Raw genomic sequence first — 18,114 nt, 5'->3', positions numbered from 1 at the left:
CAATCACCTAGCTTTAGACTGTTTATTAGCTGCCCAAGGGGGAGTATATTCTTTGCAGGGAACTTCTCATGGATCAATACTGGGCAAGTGTAACAGCTCCTAAAGAAAATAAAAACTGACCTTACAGAAATGCATAATGTCACACCAGTATTCAAAACTATGCATACCAATAGTCCTGGAAGCTGCAGATCTGTTCTTTGTGGAGCCAATGACTCTGCACAGGATTTCAAATCCTAGTAGTCTCGTTATCACCATTGTGACCCTCTCCCTACTGGTCAGGTGCCTACTTCGCTTCCTAGGAAGGCAATTTTCCCACTCCCTAGAACCCTCAGTCATTACCAGGGTTTAAAATTAATTTCTAATTGACAAATACAAATTGTGTATATTTATTATATACAATATGCTTCAAAATGTTTACACATTGTGGAATGATTAAATCGAACTAGTGAATGTATGCATTGCCTCATATACTTACCATTTTTTTGTGATCAGAACACTTAATATCCACTCTTTTATGGCATTTTTCAAGAATACAACAGGTTATTAATGGTAGTCACCATGTTGTAAGCATCCTATGTTTTCTTAAAAAAAATTTACAGTATTATATTTTACATTTAAATCTGTCATTTGTTATGAGTTAACTTTTCTATAATATGTGATGTTTAGGTCAAGATTCTTTCTTTTTTTTTCTTCTGGATGTCTGATTGCACCAGGATCATTTGTTGAAAACACTATTCTTTCCTTATTGAACTGCTTTAGCATCTTTGTCAAAAATCAGTTGACAGCACTCATTTTGGGTTATTTGTAGGTTCTCTGTTCTGTTCCATTGATCTGTGTATATCTTGTCAGTGCCACATAGTCTTGATTACTGTAGCTATGTGATACATATTGAGAGCAGGGAAAGTTTTTCTTTTCAGCTTATTCTTCTTTATTAAAATTGTCTTAGCGATTTTATGTCCTTTGTCTTTCTGTATATATTTTAGAATAATTTTGTGTACTGCAATAAAGTATCTTGGTTAAACTGTTACAGGAATTATAATAAACCTACATAAAAATTTGGGGAGAATTGACACCCTTACTATGTTGAATCCTCCAATATATGGACGCAGTACATCTCTCCATTTATTTAGATCTTTTTTGACTTTATTTAGATCTTTTTTGATCTCCCATCAGTATTTTGTACTTTTCTGCATACAAGTTGTGTGCATGTTTTGTTAGATTTACACCTCAGTAATTAAATTTTTTTGTAAATGGTACTGTATTTTTCATTATTTTTTCACATTTATTGCTGGTAAGCAGAGATATAATTTATTTTTGTATGTTGATCTTGTATCTTGTAAATTTGCTGTACTTATTAGTTCTAGGTGCTTTTTGTTGATTTCCTGTGATTTTCCTACTTAGACAATCACATCATGTGCAAATATGGATGTCTTCTTTTTTTTTTTCCTTTTTAATCTGCAGGGCTTTTCTCTCCTTTTCTTCCTTCATTTCATTGGCAAAAATCCCAGAACAATGTTGAATAAAAGAGGTGAGAGAAGACACCTCTGCCTTATTTCCAATTTTGGGAGAAACACTGTCATTCGCCACTAAGTATATTGTTGATTATGGTTGTTTTATAGATGCTTTTTTATTGACTTGAGGAAGTTCTCTATTTCTATTTTTTTCCAGAAGTTTTCAATTATAAATGGGCATTGAAAGGTGTCAAATGTTTTTACTTCATTATTTGATATGATTATGAGAATTATTTCTTTGGCCTATTATATGGTAGATTTTATTTACTGCTTTTCAAATATCGAATCAGCTTTATGTCCTTGGAATAAACTCAGTTTAGTCATATGATGTTTTCTATGTTGCTGAATTCTATTTGCTAACATTAGTTAAGGATTTTTGCCTGTACGTGAAGCATATTTGTCTCCAGATATGTGTTTGTACTGGCTTCATCTGGTTTGGATATCAAGGTAATGCTAGTTTTAAACAATGAATTGAGAAGTTGTGATGGTTAATTATATGTGTCCACTTAGCTCGGCTATGGAACCCAGTACCAGGTTAGATGTTACTGTGAAGGTATTTTTAAAGACCTGATTAACATTTAAATCAGCAGACTTTGAATAAAGTAGATTATCATCCATAACATGCCTGAGCCTCATCCAATCGGTTGATGGCCTTAAGATGAAATACTGAGGTCCTTAGAAGAAGGGATTCTGCCTCCAGAATGCCTAGGACACAATAACACAACATCAGCTTTCCCCTAGCCTGAATGCCTTATAGGTTTCAGCCTTGCCAACTTCCCAATCATGTCAACCATCTCCTTAAAATACCCCACCCTCAACACACACACTCCCTGTTGGTTCTGTTTTCCTGGAGAACCTTAACTGATACAAAAGTGGTCACTCCTCTTTTATTTTTTCGGAATAGATTTTGTGGAATTAGTGTTACTTTTTTTTTTTTTTTTTTTTTTTGAGATGGAGTCTTGTTCTGTTGCTTGGGCTGAAGTGCGCGGTGTGAACACGGCTTACTGCAGCCTCACCAACCAGGCTCAGGTGGTCCTCTCATCTCAGCCCTGCAAGTAGCTCTGGCTACAGGCACATGAGACTGCACCCAGATAATTTTTAACTTTTTTGTAGAGACAGGGTCTTCCTGTGTTGCCCAGGTTGGTCTCAAAGTCTTGGGCTCAAGAAATCCTTTCACCCTTGGCCTCCCAAAATTTTGGGATTATAGGTGTGAGCCATTGTGGCTGACCCTGGTGTTAATTATTTAAATGCTTGGTAGAATTCTCCAGTGAAACTCTCTGGGCCTGGAGATCATTTATTTGTGAGTTTTTAAATCAATAATTCAACTTTTAAAATTGTTATTAGGCTATTGAAATAATTTTATATTGAATGAGTTGTTTTTCCTCTTCAAAAAATTTGCTTTTCAATTTCATTGATATCTACTCTTATTTTTATTTCCTTCCTCCTGCTTGCTTGGAGTTTATTTTGCCCTTCTTTTTCTAAGTTCCTGAGGTAGGAATTTAGATTATTTACTCAATCTTCTAAATGTATGCATTTAGTGATAGAAGTTTCTCTATCATCACTGCTTTAACTGAATCCCCAAAATTTTTGATATGTTGTATTTTCATTTTCTTTCAACTCGATGCATTTAAAAAAATTTCCCCAGAGACTTTTTTGATCCATAGATTATGTACAAGTTCATCGTTTAGTTTCCAAATATGTGAAGATTTTCCTGCTATGTTCTGTTACTGATTGGTAGTTTGAGTCCATTGTGGTGGAAGAACATACTCTTTATGATTTAAATTCTTTTAAAGTTGTTGAGGTTTGTTTTGTGAAGCAGCATATTATTTATCTCAATATATGTTCTGTGGGAACTTGAAATGAATATGTATTCTATCGTTATTGGGTTGCGTATTCTATAAATGTCAATTAGATCTTGTTGACTGATGGTGTTGAGTTCTGTAACCTTGAGGCTTTTCTCTCTTCTATCTATTGCTGAGAGAGGGGTGTTGAATAGCCTCCATAGTGGATTTGTCTAGTTCTCCTTTCAATTATATCAGTTTGCTTCACATATTTTGCACCTCTGTGGTGTGGTAATATGTATTTAGGAATGCTATGTCTTTTTGAATTGGGGATAAATGGGTGAGGTTGCCTCATTACTGCCAAATGGGGGTGAAAACTTGGACTTGCATGTGGTCTCCACTGTTGATGGGAGGAGGTTCTTGTTACTACCCAGCAGGGATGAAAATTTTCGTTTCTCGTTTGACTTTCCTTTGACACCATCATAGAGGGGAGGTTGGAGAGTCTTGTTACAACCTGAATATTTTGGTAGTCTAGGCTCTTCATCTGACTTTTGCTAGAGGAGAAATGCTTGAGGTCATAGGTGTTTTCTGTGATATTTGGCTGTAGGAGAGCAGTTATTGTCAAATAGTTTTCTGTCTTGCTTGACTATCTCTTTCCTTGTCCCCAGGCTAGAAAGCAGCCTTAATTAATTAATTAATTGCTTGTTTGTTTTGTTTTTGTCTCTGCTAATTACCTTTTGTGACTTTCTGGCTTCTCTAGTACTCAGTTAGGATATATGAGGCAAAAAGAAAACCCAGGAATCTCACCACTTTGTAGTTAATTGGGTCCTGTGATCTCCAGTCACTCTTCTCCATCTTTCGGTCACCTTGTTTGCTTTGTACATTGTGTCTAGGGCTTTTAGTTGTACTTAATTGAAGAAATAGAAAAAATATTTCTATGTTTCTAAAACTAGAATCCTTTCATTTGAGTTTTAGGCTAAATTCATCAAAAAGCATAAATGCCTTTTTAATTGGACTATCAATTACATTAAAATCTATAGATCAATTTGAGTGAGTTAACTTTTTTACATTATTGAGTCTTTCAAAGCATGAACCTGATATATCATTCCACTTATTTAGATCTTCCACTTTTTTTCTCAATGATGTTTTAAAGTTTCTGTGTAGTTAGTTAAACATTTTTACTTAGATTTTCTCCTAGCTGTTTGATATTTTTTGATGATATTATATATGATATATTTAAAACATTGAAAATTTTCTAATTATCTGTTTGTTCTATGTGGAAATAAAATTTATTTCTTTATTGACCATGTATCCAGCAACAAAAGATAGCAAAAAACTATGATAAATTATTAAAATCAGTAAACAATTGTTTGGTTCCATATGAAATTTAAAGTATTTTTTTTCAAATTCTGTGAAGAAAGTCAATGGTAACTTGATGGGGATAGCATTGAACCTATAAATTACTTTGGACAGTATGGACATTTTCACAATATTGATTCTTCCTATCCATTAGCATGGAATGTTTTTCCATTTGTTTGTGTCTTCTCTTATTTAATCCTAAGCAAAAAGAACAAAGCTGGAGGCATCATGATACCTGACTTCAAACTATACACACGGCTACAGTAACCAAAACAGCATGGCACTGGTACCAAAACAGAGATATAGACAAATGGAACAGAACAGAGGCCTCAGAAATAACACCACACATCTACAACCATCTGATATTTGACAAACGTGACAAAAACAACCCATGGGGAAAGGATTACCTATTTAGTAAATGGTGTTGGGAAAACTGGCTAGCTATACGCAGAAAACTGAAACTGGACCCCTTCTTTACACCTTATACCAAAAGTAACTCAGGATGGATTAAAGACTTAAACATAAGAACTAAAACCATAAAAGCCCTAGAAGAAAACCTAGACAATACCATTCAGGACATAGGCATGGGCAAAGACTTCATAACTAAAACACTAAAAGCAATGCAACAAAAGTCAAAATTGACAAATGGGATCTAATTGACCTAAAGAAGTTCTGCATAGTGAAAGAACCTATCATCAGAGTGAACAGGCAACCTACAGTATGGAAGAAAAAGTTTGCAATCTATCCATCTGACAAAAGGTTAATATCCAGAATCTACAAGGAACTTAAACTAATTTACAGGAAAAACCAAACAACTCCATCAAAAAGTGGGCAAAGGATATGAACAGACACTTTTCAAAAGAAGACATTTATGTGGCCACCAAACATATGAAAAAAAGCTCATCATCACTGGTCATTAGAGAAATGCAAATCAAAAACACAGTGAGATATCACCTCATACCAATTAGAATGACGATCATTAAAAAGTCAGGAACTACAGATGCTGGAGAGGATGTGGAGAAATAGGAACACTTTTACACTGTTGGTGGAAGTGTAAATTAGTTCAACCATTGTGGAAGACAGTGTGGTGATTCCTTAAGGATCTAGAACTGGAAATACCATTTGACCCAGCAATCCCATTTCTGGGTATATACCCAAAGGGTTATAAAACATTCTATTATAAAGACACATGCACGTGTATGTTTATTGCTGCACTGTTTACAATAACAAAGACCTGGAACCAACCCAAATGTCCATCAATGATAGAATGGATAAAGAAAATGTGGCACATATACACCATGAAATACTATGCAGACATAAAAAATGATGAGTTCATGTCCTTTGCAGGGACATGGATGAAGCTGGAAACCATCATTCTCAACAAACTAACACAGGAAGAGAAAACCAAACACTGCATGTTCTCACTCATAAGTGGGAATTGAACAATGAGAACTCATGGACACAAGGGGGAAAACATCACACACTGGGGCCTGTCTGGGGGTGGGGGGCTAGGGGAGGGATAGCATTAGGAAAAATACCTAATGTAGATGACTGGTTGATGGGTGTAGCAAACCACCATAGCACATGTATAGCTATGTAATAAACCTGCACATTCTGCACATGTATCCCAGAACTTAAAAGTATAATAATAAGAAAAGACCATAAAACTGACAAAACAGACTCTGTAACAATAAGTTACCAATTATAAGCAGGACCTGAGACCATGCCAGGCGACAGTTAAGTTACACACTCCTACACTTAAAAAGTTATGTTCTAGCTGCCACAAGGTTTTTCTTTTTCATGAGCAGCCAAATGAGTACTAGATTCAAGATAGGCTGACTGACTCCTTCTCCCTGTTTTACCAGCTGTAACTACAGCTTTAATTAGACAAGAGACTGATTTCAGTACATTTCTCCTGATAAAAAGGCAGCTAACCATGGACAAGTGCTGGGTGGTTTACAGAAATTGCACACTCACGTGTCTGTGTGTACATGCAGAATCTAATTACAATACACTTATATGTTAAGTCTGCATCCCAAAATAAGCGTGGGTCATATGTTACATAGACATTTGTTTAGTACGCATTGTGTCAGGACCAACTTTATGAATATTCATAGCCCCTCCTATGACCTGTTAAATATGCATATTTAGCCAAAAAATTACTAAATAATTTTTTACCGTAGATTCTTTTGGAATTTTCCCATATAGCTTATATCATTTGCATATTCCTTTATAATATAATTATCATATCTTTGAATGATTTTTCTTGCCCTTGTTGTACTGGCTAGAAACTCTACCTGTATCTTGATTAGCGGTGATAGCAGACATCCTTGTTTCATTTTCAGTCTCAAAGAGAAAGCTTTCAATATTGTGCCATTAATTATGATGTTTGTTGTAAATTTTTGAATCCACCCTGTATCACCTTAAGGAGGTTCTCAGGTTCTTTTCTTATTCCTAATTTGCTGAAAGCTTTTATCATGAATAGAAATTGCATTTTATCAGTGTTCTTTCTGTACCTATTTGTATGATTATGTGATTCTTTCCCTTTATTTTGTTAATATGTTGAATTATAGTAATCATTTTTTAAAAAAATGTTAACCCAGGCTGGGCATGGTGGCTCACACCTGTAATCCCAGCACTTTGGGAGGCCGAGGTAGGCAGATTACCTGAGGTCAGGAGTTCAAGATCAGCCTGGTCAAACCCTGTCTCTACTAAAAATACAAAAATTAGCCAGGTGTGATGGTAGATGCCTGCAATCCTAGCTACTTGGGGGCTGAGGCAGGAGAATTGCTTGAACCTGGGAGGTGGAGGTTGCAGTGAGCTGAGATTGCGCCATTGCACTCCAGCCTGGATGACAGAGCGAGACTCTGTCTCAAAAAAAAAAAAAAGTTAACCCGACTTTGTATTCCTAGAATAAATTCAACTTGATAATTATGAATTATATTTTTATTTATCTGGATTCAATTTAGTAGTATTTTCATCAGAATTTTTGCATGTATGTTTATAGAATATATTAATCTGTAATTTTTCTTTCTTGTAACACCCTTTGCAGGAGGTTTTCTTTTTTTTTAGACAGAGTCTCACTCTGTCACCCAGGCTAGAAGTGTAGTAGTACGATCACAGCTCCCAGCAGCCTCAACCTACCAGATAATTCTCCCACCCAAGCAGCTGAGACTACAGGCAGTCACCACCATGCCTGGCTGGTTTTTACATTTCTAAATTTTTTGTAGAGCTGGAGTTTCTCCATGTTGCCAAAGCTGAAAGGAAATAGTAAATGTTTAATAAGTGGCGTAGCTGATATTCAAACCACATAGGCTGATTCCAAAGTTTATTCTTTTAATTACAATGCTATGTTGACCTCCCTCATAATTGCTTTCTCTTCCTCTCAATATGCATACCTTGATGCCAGTTCCTACCCAGCTGACACCTGTATATGCAGTATGTTGCATTAAAGGAGAAGAACCCTAAGATTAGGGAGCTCTCACCTTTTCTAGTGGGCAATAAGCATGGTAACCCTTTGCGCTGGAGAGAGACTCTACTTCTATCTTCGGCTATTCAAACATCCTTGAAACAATGTTCAAGAAATGGAGTGTCAATGCTTCACTTGCAAAAGTGCAGAAATATGAGAAATCCTTGAAGGATTGTGTCTCAGCACCCATCCTTGCTATTTTTGTCTTTTTTCTACCTTAAAGTCATGTATAAAACATTATTTCCTTTCTCTTTCTTAAAATACCGAACCTCCCTTAAAATATTCTAAATTAGGATATTCCATTTTCTATTATTTTAAATGAACAAATTTCTAATTTATATCCAAGACCATTATCCCACTGGCAAGCATTCTTCATATCTGGTTGCCTTCATACCTGGAAGCTGCGTTAAGCCAATATTTGCTCTCCGTTAATTGTCCCAATGACAGACAATCTACAGCCCTTACATGATGTGGTCCCTGTGTACCTCACTGGCTTCATTTCCTGTCACTCCTGCCTTCACCCTCTGAGCTCCATTGCACAGGTCTTCCTCCAGTTTTCAAATGCATCAGACTCCTTCCAGCTTCAGCGACTGTTCACTTGCTGTTTGCTCCACCAGGACTGCTGTCTCCATAGCCAAATTATTGATGGCTTCTTCCCAAGATCTCCATCTAAACATCACTTCCTCACAGAAGGCTTCTCTGACCCCTACAGTCTGGCATCAGAAAGGAGACTTTCTCCTTTAGTGCTCTTTTTAGGTTAACCTTTCTAAATCTTTGAAACATTTAATCACAATTATAAGGAAATAGTTGTCCAAAGCTTGTTGCTCCTACTAGAATATCAATTCCATGAGGGAGAGACTATTATTCTTATTCATCGCAAGTACATAGTAGGCACTTAATAACGTATTTCTTGAATGACTAATTCTCTAATTTAAATTTCTCTAAAGTCACTTGAGGACATGTGTATATCACTGAAGTTTTGTGGGTATATAAAAGGGTTGACAACATGATGCACATCTTTATTTTCTCAGAAGATTCCATTGTGGTTATCTCTTGACTTATTTATTTATTTTTTTTTGACAGAGTTTCACTCTTGTTGCCCAGGATGGAGTACAATGGCTCAATCTCAGCTCACTGCAACCTCCGCCTCCGGTGTTCAAGTGATTCTCCTGCCTCAGGTAGCTGGGATTACAGGCATGCACCACCATGCCCAGCTAATTTTTTTGTATTTTTAGTAAAGATGGGGTTTCACCTTGCTTCCTATCAAAGCCACCTCACTGACCTTCATTCACATGGAGCTTCTGTTGGTTTGAATCTGTCATAAGATGGGAGGAGGTGGATAGATGGGTAATGAAAGGTGGCTTAGTTCATGAACAATGGATGATATGGAAATAATAACACTACACTGTAATAAATTATGATAATATGATAAATAATAAATGACATTTACTGAACACTTCCTGTATGCAGTCACTATGCTAAATACTCCATATGTCTTTATTTAATCTTAACAACATTATTATAATATAGTTCAGTTATTATAACCATTTTATAGGTAAGAAAAATGAACCTTGGAGAGATTAAGTAACTCTCTCAAGGCCACACAATCACTGAGTGGCAGAGACAGGACTTGAATCCACGTTGGTGTGACTCCAGAATTCTTACTCTTAACTGCTAGACCATAGACTGCCTTATGTCACTTCTACTAGTTGTCCAAATATGGCGAGGGTCCATAAGAAAGATATTGTAAAGTGGTTTCTTTTATCTAATTACAGCTCTAAAGTAACAAGCCGATTTAGTGATAAAGAAAATATTTGAATTTAGGACTCTAAGTGTTCTTTTAGCTGATCCAAAATTATTCACTTTGTAATGGGATTGTTTCTGTGATTCAAATCAATCTTTGCAATGTTCTTGTAGGTTGGTTAACCTCAGGATGTAGAAAAGAAATGACTGTAATGTAACCGTTCAAAAGATCAGTTTATCACTAAATACACAAACATAAGTGTGTAAAACTTTTTCAATAGAAGACTCAGTCAAGTTCTTAAGCAAAAGACATTCCTTCAGCAAGCTGGTGTGCAATAACTGCTTTCCAGAAATCCCAGTACCACTAAAAATTCATATTTTGAACAAGATTAAATCCTTTATTGCTCTGGCTATTGAAGAGGTGGTGCCAAGAGACTGAAATCTTATGAAAGACATTATTTTTTCAAGGAATGTGTTAATATTTATTTAATTAAATTCATAACCCTTTGTTTAAAATGTATTTATAGAAAAGGGAGAAAAACAGACTCCACAATTAGTTTTCTTGTATCTAGGACAAGCTTGTTATAACAGTCACGGGATACATTTTGACGGGTGCTATTTCAGCATTGACTATTTTGAAAACTTGGAGAAAAACACTTTAAAGTCAATACTGTCCAATTTAAAAATATGAAGTTGGATCATATACCATTATATATATTTAACCACTTCAAATCTTCTATGAATTTTAGAGGTGGCTCAATTAACTTGGTATTCTTACATTCTTTATAAATCATGTCTAACAAGATTACAATACTATGTTCCCCCCTTTCTCTCAAGAGGCCTCCTGGTAACAGTGACTGCAGCTTAATGGCCCTGCACCCCCATCCTGCTTAGGATGATATTGAATACACAGGGGATGTTACTAAGCCTGAGAGGTTTGACTCACTGTCCTTCATGTCATCAAGCCTCAACATCCTCTTCCTCTCCCTGTTTTCTCTCCTCCTCTCTTTCTCAAAAGTTGAGCTCTATAATTAATACAAAGTAGAAAATGGTAGGCTGCATGAGAGGCACAGTTAGGTGCTCTGGGTGGTCAGAAGGCACATTTGGCTTAGGGGAAATCAGAGTGTTGCTGCCTGAGGTGGCATCAAGTTAGAGGATTTAGGCACACAGACATGAGAGGATGACTTTCAGTACATGCAAAGACAGGTGGTATGCTGTTTAAATGTTTGCTGAGTGAATGGAAGGGTATTTTGAAAAGTGAAACAGGTGCATAATTAATGAGAGTGAGAAAAGCCCAAGGGGAAGCACATGAAGGACTTGAGTACTTGATGGATCCTTCCGGACCGGAATCTTTTGCCATGTGTAGATGGAGACCTGGATAGATGAGTTCCTCAAAGGGAGACAAGACATTCTTTCCCCGCAGCTCTTGCCTAGAGACTGATGGTTGTGCCAAAGATGCCCTTTGGAAGTAACTGACTGACAAAAGAAATGAGGAGATAGGATGTCAATCAGTGTCAAAACCCAGTTAGATTGATCATGGTCTGTCTTCATAGCAAAACTTGCAGTACATATCTCAGTGGCAATACTTTATTTGTTTAATTACTTCTCAAACATCTTTACATTTTCTTTTTTTTGCAAATCCGCTTAGCTTTGTGAGGGAAGGGCCTGGGTTGGTTTTGTTTGCATTCTATACTAAGCATGTAGCTGGTGCATAGTAAATTTTTGCAGAATGAATGCTTTGCCTTCACTCATTCATAACAGAGATTCTTGAATGAATAAAAGTGAAGTAAATTGTTCTATTTATCTAAAATGTAAAGCACATAGGGACTTATGTTAGGAAGACAGTTTGGATCAATTTATGAGGGATTTGAGTATCTAGCTAAGACTCAGTACTCGTAGTACTGTGGCAAGTGACAGATTATTAATTAAAAGTTTTGAGTGGGTGAGTGACAATTTCAGCTTTGTTTTACAAAAATACATCTCTTTTAAAATTACTTGGGAATTAGAATTCATGAAGAAGAAGATTGTAAGTATGATCTGAGTCACATCATCGGTAGTTTAGCCCATTGCTTTTGAAGCAATCTCCAGGAAATTTCCCCTGCAACCTGCCTGTTCCTCCCACTTGGATTCCATGTAGAAGATGCAAAGGGTTGTGGTGGTAACATAGAGTGTGGGGTGGAAGAGGAGGAGGCAAGGAGTGGGGGCTTTGTAGCAAATTGGGCATAAATATGTGTCCATCCTTACCATGAATTAAAGATTTATTTTTCAATGTTTTCAGAAATATGCGAGTCATTTACAAACACATCTGAAGATTCTGTCATGGCTAGCAAGATGAGGCTATAACACTCAGGATTAGTCCATTGGCTGAGCTAAACTCAGTGATGCTACCATCAGAAATGGCTTAATTTTCTCCAGTCATTATCTCTAAGTGTTTCTCTTGACTCTTCTTTTTCCTGCCTTTGTGAACATCTTCACATTTGAAGCAAATTCCCACAGCTTTCTGGTCACTTCCAGATACTCAACTTTGTCCAGTCTAATTTAACACTCAAACATCTAGTTCAAAGATTCTCCCCTGCCCACTATGACCAGGAGCTCAGGAAAGGGAAATATTCTATGCCTTTTCATACTTCAGGTACTTTCACTCTTCTTTTTCCCCCCCTTTTTTTTCCTTCTGGAATGCAGTGGGAGACGGAGACTGCATGGAAGAAAAGGGTCAGAAATATTCCTACTTAGTTTGTGATATTTGAAGCTCAAAATTCTTGTTCTTTGGGATGTTTGTAGTCTTTTTGAAAGATCCAAAGAAGTTCCCTGATGTGAATAAAGCGCTCTGTAGGGGGAATTCTATAACTCCTTATAAGTCACTTCAACTCCTGTCCCCAGCGATCTACCCTTCAGCCATTTAATAATAGAGTCACCCCACCCTAACTAGCTTCTTACTGGCTGTCAGGGTCCCAGTAAGAAAATAGAAGCCTATCTTCCTTGGTATGTACTTAGTCCTTGGAAAATTCATTCATCCTTGTCATGACAATAAATACGTAAATAAATAAACAAGCATTATAGGCTTGCCCCACAGTTCCTCTTTCTTTGCTCCATTGTATAGAGCTGCTCCCTGCAATTACCTGCATTCAGTATTCCCCTCTCACAGAGTTTCCGGAAGGAAGCAAGTGCCAGTCTGTGTGTTCATATATGCCTCTCTGTTCTAGGAGTCAAATATCAATTTTACCCAAGACTTCTCTTAGTCTGCTTCATTTGGGTCTCTTAGTTGCCCTGGGACCCTTGATTCCACATCTTGCTAACAGCCCAGCTAGGGAGCGAGATGTTTTTGCATGCTTCATGAGATTACCCTTTCATCTGTATGACTGGTTCTCTAGGAACATCTTCCCACTGGCTTCAGCAAAAGAAAGGGGAGACACCCTCATCCTTCCTCCTATGGGAAAGGGGAAAGAAATGTCATCATGCTTTCCTCTAAGCTCACAACACAATGATGCAATAGGTTTCCTCCAAAGAACCCTAGTTTTTTCGCTTATATGTGCTGACTGGGGCATTGGTCTCTGGACCAGTCTTGCTGCCGTTTAGTAAGAGCTATGTGGATGTATTTGGCACCCCTCTTTAGTACTCAGCATTGCTTGTCTTCTATTGTTCTCAGTTTTAGTGCTTAATGGAAATTCCAAGACAATAGAAAATATACATTTAATTTCCTAGACTATACACAGCCCCCCATCCTGGTAACTCAGAGTTTAGAAATATACCATTATTACAAACTATAATATAGGCAAAGAATAGGGTGCTATGAGAAAGAGCAACATGGCACATGCCAGCCTGACCAGGCTTGGCTCATTTCTATGGACAAGGTCCTAGAAACTGTATCAGACTATTTTCCAGTAGAATTATCAGAGATCAGTGCTTTCTTAGGAGTATGTCGGTGATGACTAGAGCCATATATCCAGGAAGACTCCATGACTTCATTAATTCATTTATTAGTAGTTCCTGAGTGCTAACCATTTAATAGGTATCATATAAGTGCTAAAAATTAAAAAAAATAGGATTCTGTTCCTTTTCTCAAGACGTTTAAAGTCTCATTGGAGATATAGCTAAGTAAGAAATTACAATGTGCGGAGCTAAGCTGAGGATAAGCCCAGGAATGCTATGGGAGTATCACCGTCCCTAGCCTTGGGAGATCAGTGGGAGACATTCTGGGATATTGACTACTTAAGTGGTTTCCTGAAGGCTGAGGGGGTGTTGACAACATACAGAAATAAGAGGGAGGAAAGAGAAAGAATATTCTAGGTAGAAGTAGCATATTCAAAGACACAGAACTGAGTAGATTCCCATTCAAGGAATCTTTACCCACTGGAGTACCTCTAATAGGTTATCAGTGTGCAAAAAAATGGATGCTTCTTTCCTTGCAACAACTTCTGCTGTTTATCCCAGTGTGTCAGGATGTGAAAATGATGCAAAAGCCCTGGTCTAGAAACTAGAAAGAATATGATACCTTTACAAAATTGCACAAGTGTTGAAATATATGAAGGGTGGAAAGAGATGCTGGCCAAGTTTTGGTCTTACCCATCACACTCAAATACATACATAACAATATTGTCATCAGTATAACGTTCAAGCTAGCAAGATCAAAAACTATAGGAATGGGAATAACATTTATTGATGAGTGAATGTTACCAGCTTTCACTATCCCAACAAGATTTATGAAAAATTTTATTTTTGCTTCCCTTGTTCATCCACCTCACTGAATTTCAAGGAGAATTTGGTTGTGTATGCTTAGCTCCTGGACTCTCACCATTGTAGAATCAGGGAACAGGACTGGAGAGGCCAAAGAGAAGAGGAAAAAGAGCAGTTGATGAAAGCCGTGTTTTGAGGATATAAGAGAAAATAGAGTTTCATGTAGTTGTGGGGTATAAATTGAAACTGAGTAAATTTTCTTTAAGATTTGCAAGTACAAATTTTGGAATTGTCTTAAAAATTACTTTAGAATTTTTCTAAAATTAGACTTTTCATCAAATGTGAAACTGAGCAGGGTCTGGGCTGTATGAAGCATCAGGGTTTGTTAGGGGTGGGTGTGCTGCAGAAGCATGCTTATAAATGGGAAAGACGTTTAGTGCAATGTGGAAAATAATCTCTGGATTTGGAATGAGAATATATGATTCTTGCTTTTGATACTCAATTGTGGCATAATTTTTGATTAGGCCCTCTGATTCATCTGACTCCCTATCACCCCAATGTCCCTACAAATGAACGGGAATATAGTACCCAATCTACATACCACATTGGGTCGACATAAATAATAAATAAGACATGAAAGTGCTATAAAATTATAAGAAGTTATCCAGAGTTTCACAACAGCAATAATAAGTGACACTAATATTTTACAAATTGATACATAATACATGTACCTATTTTTGGGGTATTTTTGATAATTTGACACTGTTACATAATCAAATTAAGGTATTTGGGATATCTACCACCTTAAGTATTTATGTATTCTTTATGCTAACAACATCTGAATTATCTTCTAGCTATCTTGTTAATATTAACAAGAATATCTTTACAAATTTTTTTTGGTTTCCCATAAATTCATTTAATCAGAACTTCAGAGGGTTCTAGAAACCTGAATTTTTAACAAGGACTGCAGATGATTCCAGGTTTTAATTAAAAGTGTGGCTTGGGGAAGCAACTTTACTCTTTCTTGTGTGTCAGGTTACATATACAATAAAATAAAAAGTCATATAATGGAACAAAAAATTGCTTTATGCAAAATATGAGTAGATACCTAAATACAGTATGGTCTTAAAAATCAAATTATATATATATATAGTTGTATTTCTTTTTTTTTTTTGAGACACAGTCTCGCTCTGTTGCCAGGATCCAGGCTGGAGAGCAGTGGCACGGTCTAGGCTCACTGCAACCTCCACCTCCTGGGTTCAAGCAATTCTCCTGCCTCAGCCTTCCAAGTAGCTGGGACTACAGGTGCGTGCCACCATGCCCAGCTAATTTTTGTATTTTAATAGAGATGGGGTTTCACTATGTTGGCCAGGATGGTCTCAATCTCTTGATCTCGTGATCCGCCCACCTCGCCTCCCAAAGTGCTGGTATTATAGGTGTGAGCCACTGCACCCGGCTATAGTTGTATCTCTAAGTACAGTAGTGCCCCCTCATCCAAAGTTTCCCTTTCTGTGGTTTCAATCACCTGTAGTCAACCACATTGTAAAATAGGTGAATACTTTACAAGAACATATTTTGAGAGCAAGAGACACCAACCACATTCACATAACTTTTATTACAGTATGTTATAATTGTTCTATTTTATTATCATTAATCTCTTGCTATGCTTAATTTATACGTTACACTTTATCATAAGTATGTATATATAGAAAAAAACAGTGTATAAATGTTTGGTACTATCTGAGGTTTCAGAAGTCCACTGGGGGCCTTGGAATGTATCCCCCAAAGATAAAGGGGAACGACTGTATGAAAAATCAAAAGTTATACAACAATCAGAAACATTGAGAGAGCAAATTCAAGTATAAGTGAAGACATTCCTCTGAATTCCTAGGTTTCATCAAGCATCAAAAATGACCAATCTTTTAGTCCTTTTCTTGTACATTATTCTGTATCCACATTCTCGGCATCTGCTTGGATCCCTAGATTTTATTTCATTTTCTGGGTGACATTCTCCACAGATATATATCATTGGTTGCTGCGTTGGAGGTATAACGTCCTTGTGGGTGTTCATTGTCAGCCCGCAGCATGGGAAAACTTCTCATTCTGCATTTCCCTAATTTTTTAAACATTATAGAATTATACCCTTAGTGACTTGTAAGAAATGATAGTTGATGACGACAGTAAGAAGGGGATAACAAAAAGATGACCTCGGTCAAGCTTTAATGGCAATGGCTCTAATTTAGAGAAAACAAACTGCTCATTAGGAATGACTCTAAACTTAGCAGGAGTACAATGGAAACTCATCACGCTTTCTTTTTAACATTATTCTTATATGTCGAAGTTCTTATTGTTCTATCTGGAAATGCCACAGTTCAGTCCCTGTATTTTCTGGTTCTGTCATGCTGCAAAATCCTGTGATAGAGGGTTATCTAATAAATTATTTGACAGGAAGTATAGAAAAAAAGTCTTTGTAATTCACAGTTCTGACATAATGAAAAACTTATAATTCACTAGTGTGACCTCACAGCTGTGAATTACAAGTTTCACTTGACTTGTTCACAATTTGTCTTTGAATTTATACTATGAAAAGTGAGAACCATATTGTCAAACTGTCACTCCATATTGATATATTACTGCTGAAGATTAAGAAACATTTTGCCAAAGAGCAGGAAAATAAAAATACTCTTAAGGAAAATGGAATCTGATACAAATGTGAAAGAGAGTATGAAGAGAAAAATGCCTACAAAAAGGCAGCATGCAGTTTTGTATCTGCCCAGAGAATTTCTTTTAATTTCCCCATTCAATAACAGCAAGCTCCTATATAACACTCAATGTATGCTAGGCACTCTTCTAAGCATGTTAGATATAAACACTTTTAAAACACAAGATACCCCTAGAGGTAGGTACTATTTTTATTCTATCTTTATTTATAGATCCACAGAGAGGTGAATCAACTTGCCTAAGGTCACACAGCTAGTAAGTGGCAGAACCAGGATTCAAAATCAGGCCTCACGCCTCGGAGACCATACTCCTAAGCCTCTGCCACTTGGCCCTGTTAGGATGTTATTAAAGATAGAGTTGGCTGAGTCTATACCAATCTTGTATCCTTAACATCACTTTAAAAATCTCTTTGCTAGAATTTTTTTCTTGATAGTGTTACCTCAAAAGAGTGGAGGGCGAGAAAGAGAAACCATTTTACTTGTTTAGATCCATGATACATGGGGATCCTCTATACTGTACATATATCTAGTATTCTTTTCAACCTTTCATGACTCTTTAAATAAAATATGCAAAGCAGGTTGTCATTCTGATTGTACTTTTCCTTGAAACTTTATTTTAAATAATTCAAACTTACAGAAAAGTTTTAAGGGTAAATCTCAAAACTGTTGTATACATTTACCCAGATTTGTGAATTGTTTACATTTTGCCTCATTTCCCTGTGCACGTGTGCTCTCTCTCCCTCTTTCTTCCTCTGTATTCACAATTATTTGAAACTAAGAGGTAAAGTGCCTCCTTATTCCCTAAGATTTCAGTGTGTATTTTCTGAAAGCAAGAACTTTTCCTGACATAATCACAA

At 36.7% G+C, this 18,114-nt stretch overlaps 1 pseudogene across 1 annotated transcript; it reads right to left on the bottom strand.

The window, feature by feature from the left end:
- Positions 1 to 16,133: 16,133 nt before the first annotated feature.
- On the bottom strand, positions 16,134 to 16,608 carry LOC116563394 (annotated as a pseudogene). Its single transcript, XR_004274382.1, has one exon. The product of XR_004274382.1 is annotated as a DNA-directed RNA polymerases I, II, and III subunit RPABC4 pseudogene (transcript).
- Positions 16,609 to 18,114: the final 1,506 nt, after the last annotated feature.

The sequence above is a fragment of the Sapajus apella genome, unplaced genomic scaffold, assembly GCF_009761245.1.
Source record: "Sapajus apella isolate SASKATOON/1434 unplaced genomic scaffold, GSC_monkey_1.0 scaffold35, whole genome shotgun sequence".
NCBI lineage: Eukaryota > Metazoa > Chordata > Mammalia > Primates > Cebidae > Sapajus > Sapajus apella.
The sequence above is the reverse complement of the archived record's forward strand: the minus strand, read 5'-3'. Positions and strand labels throughout refer to the sequence as shown.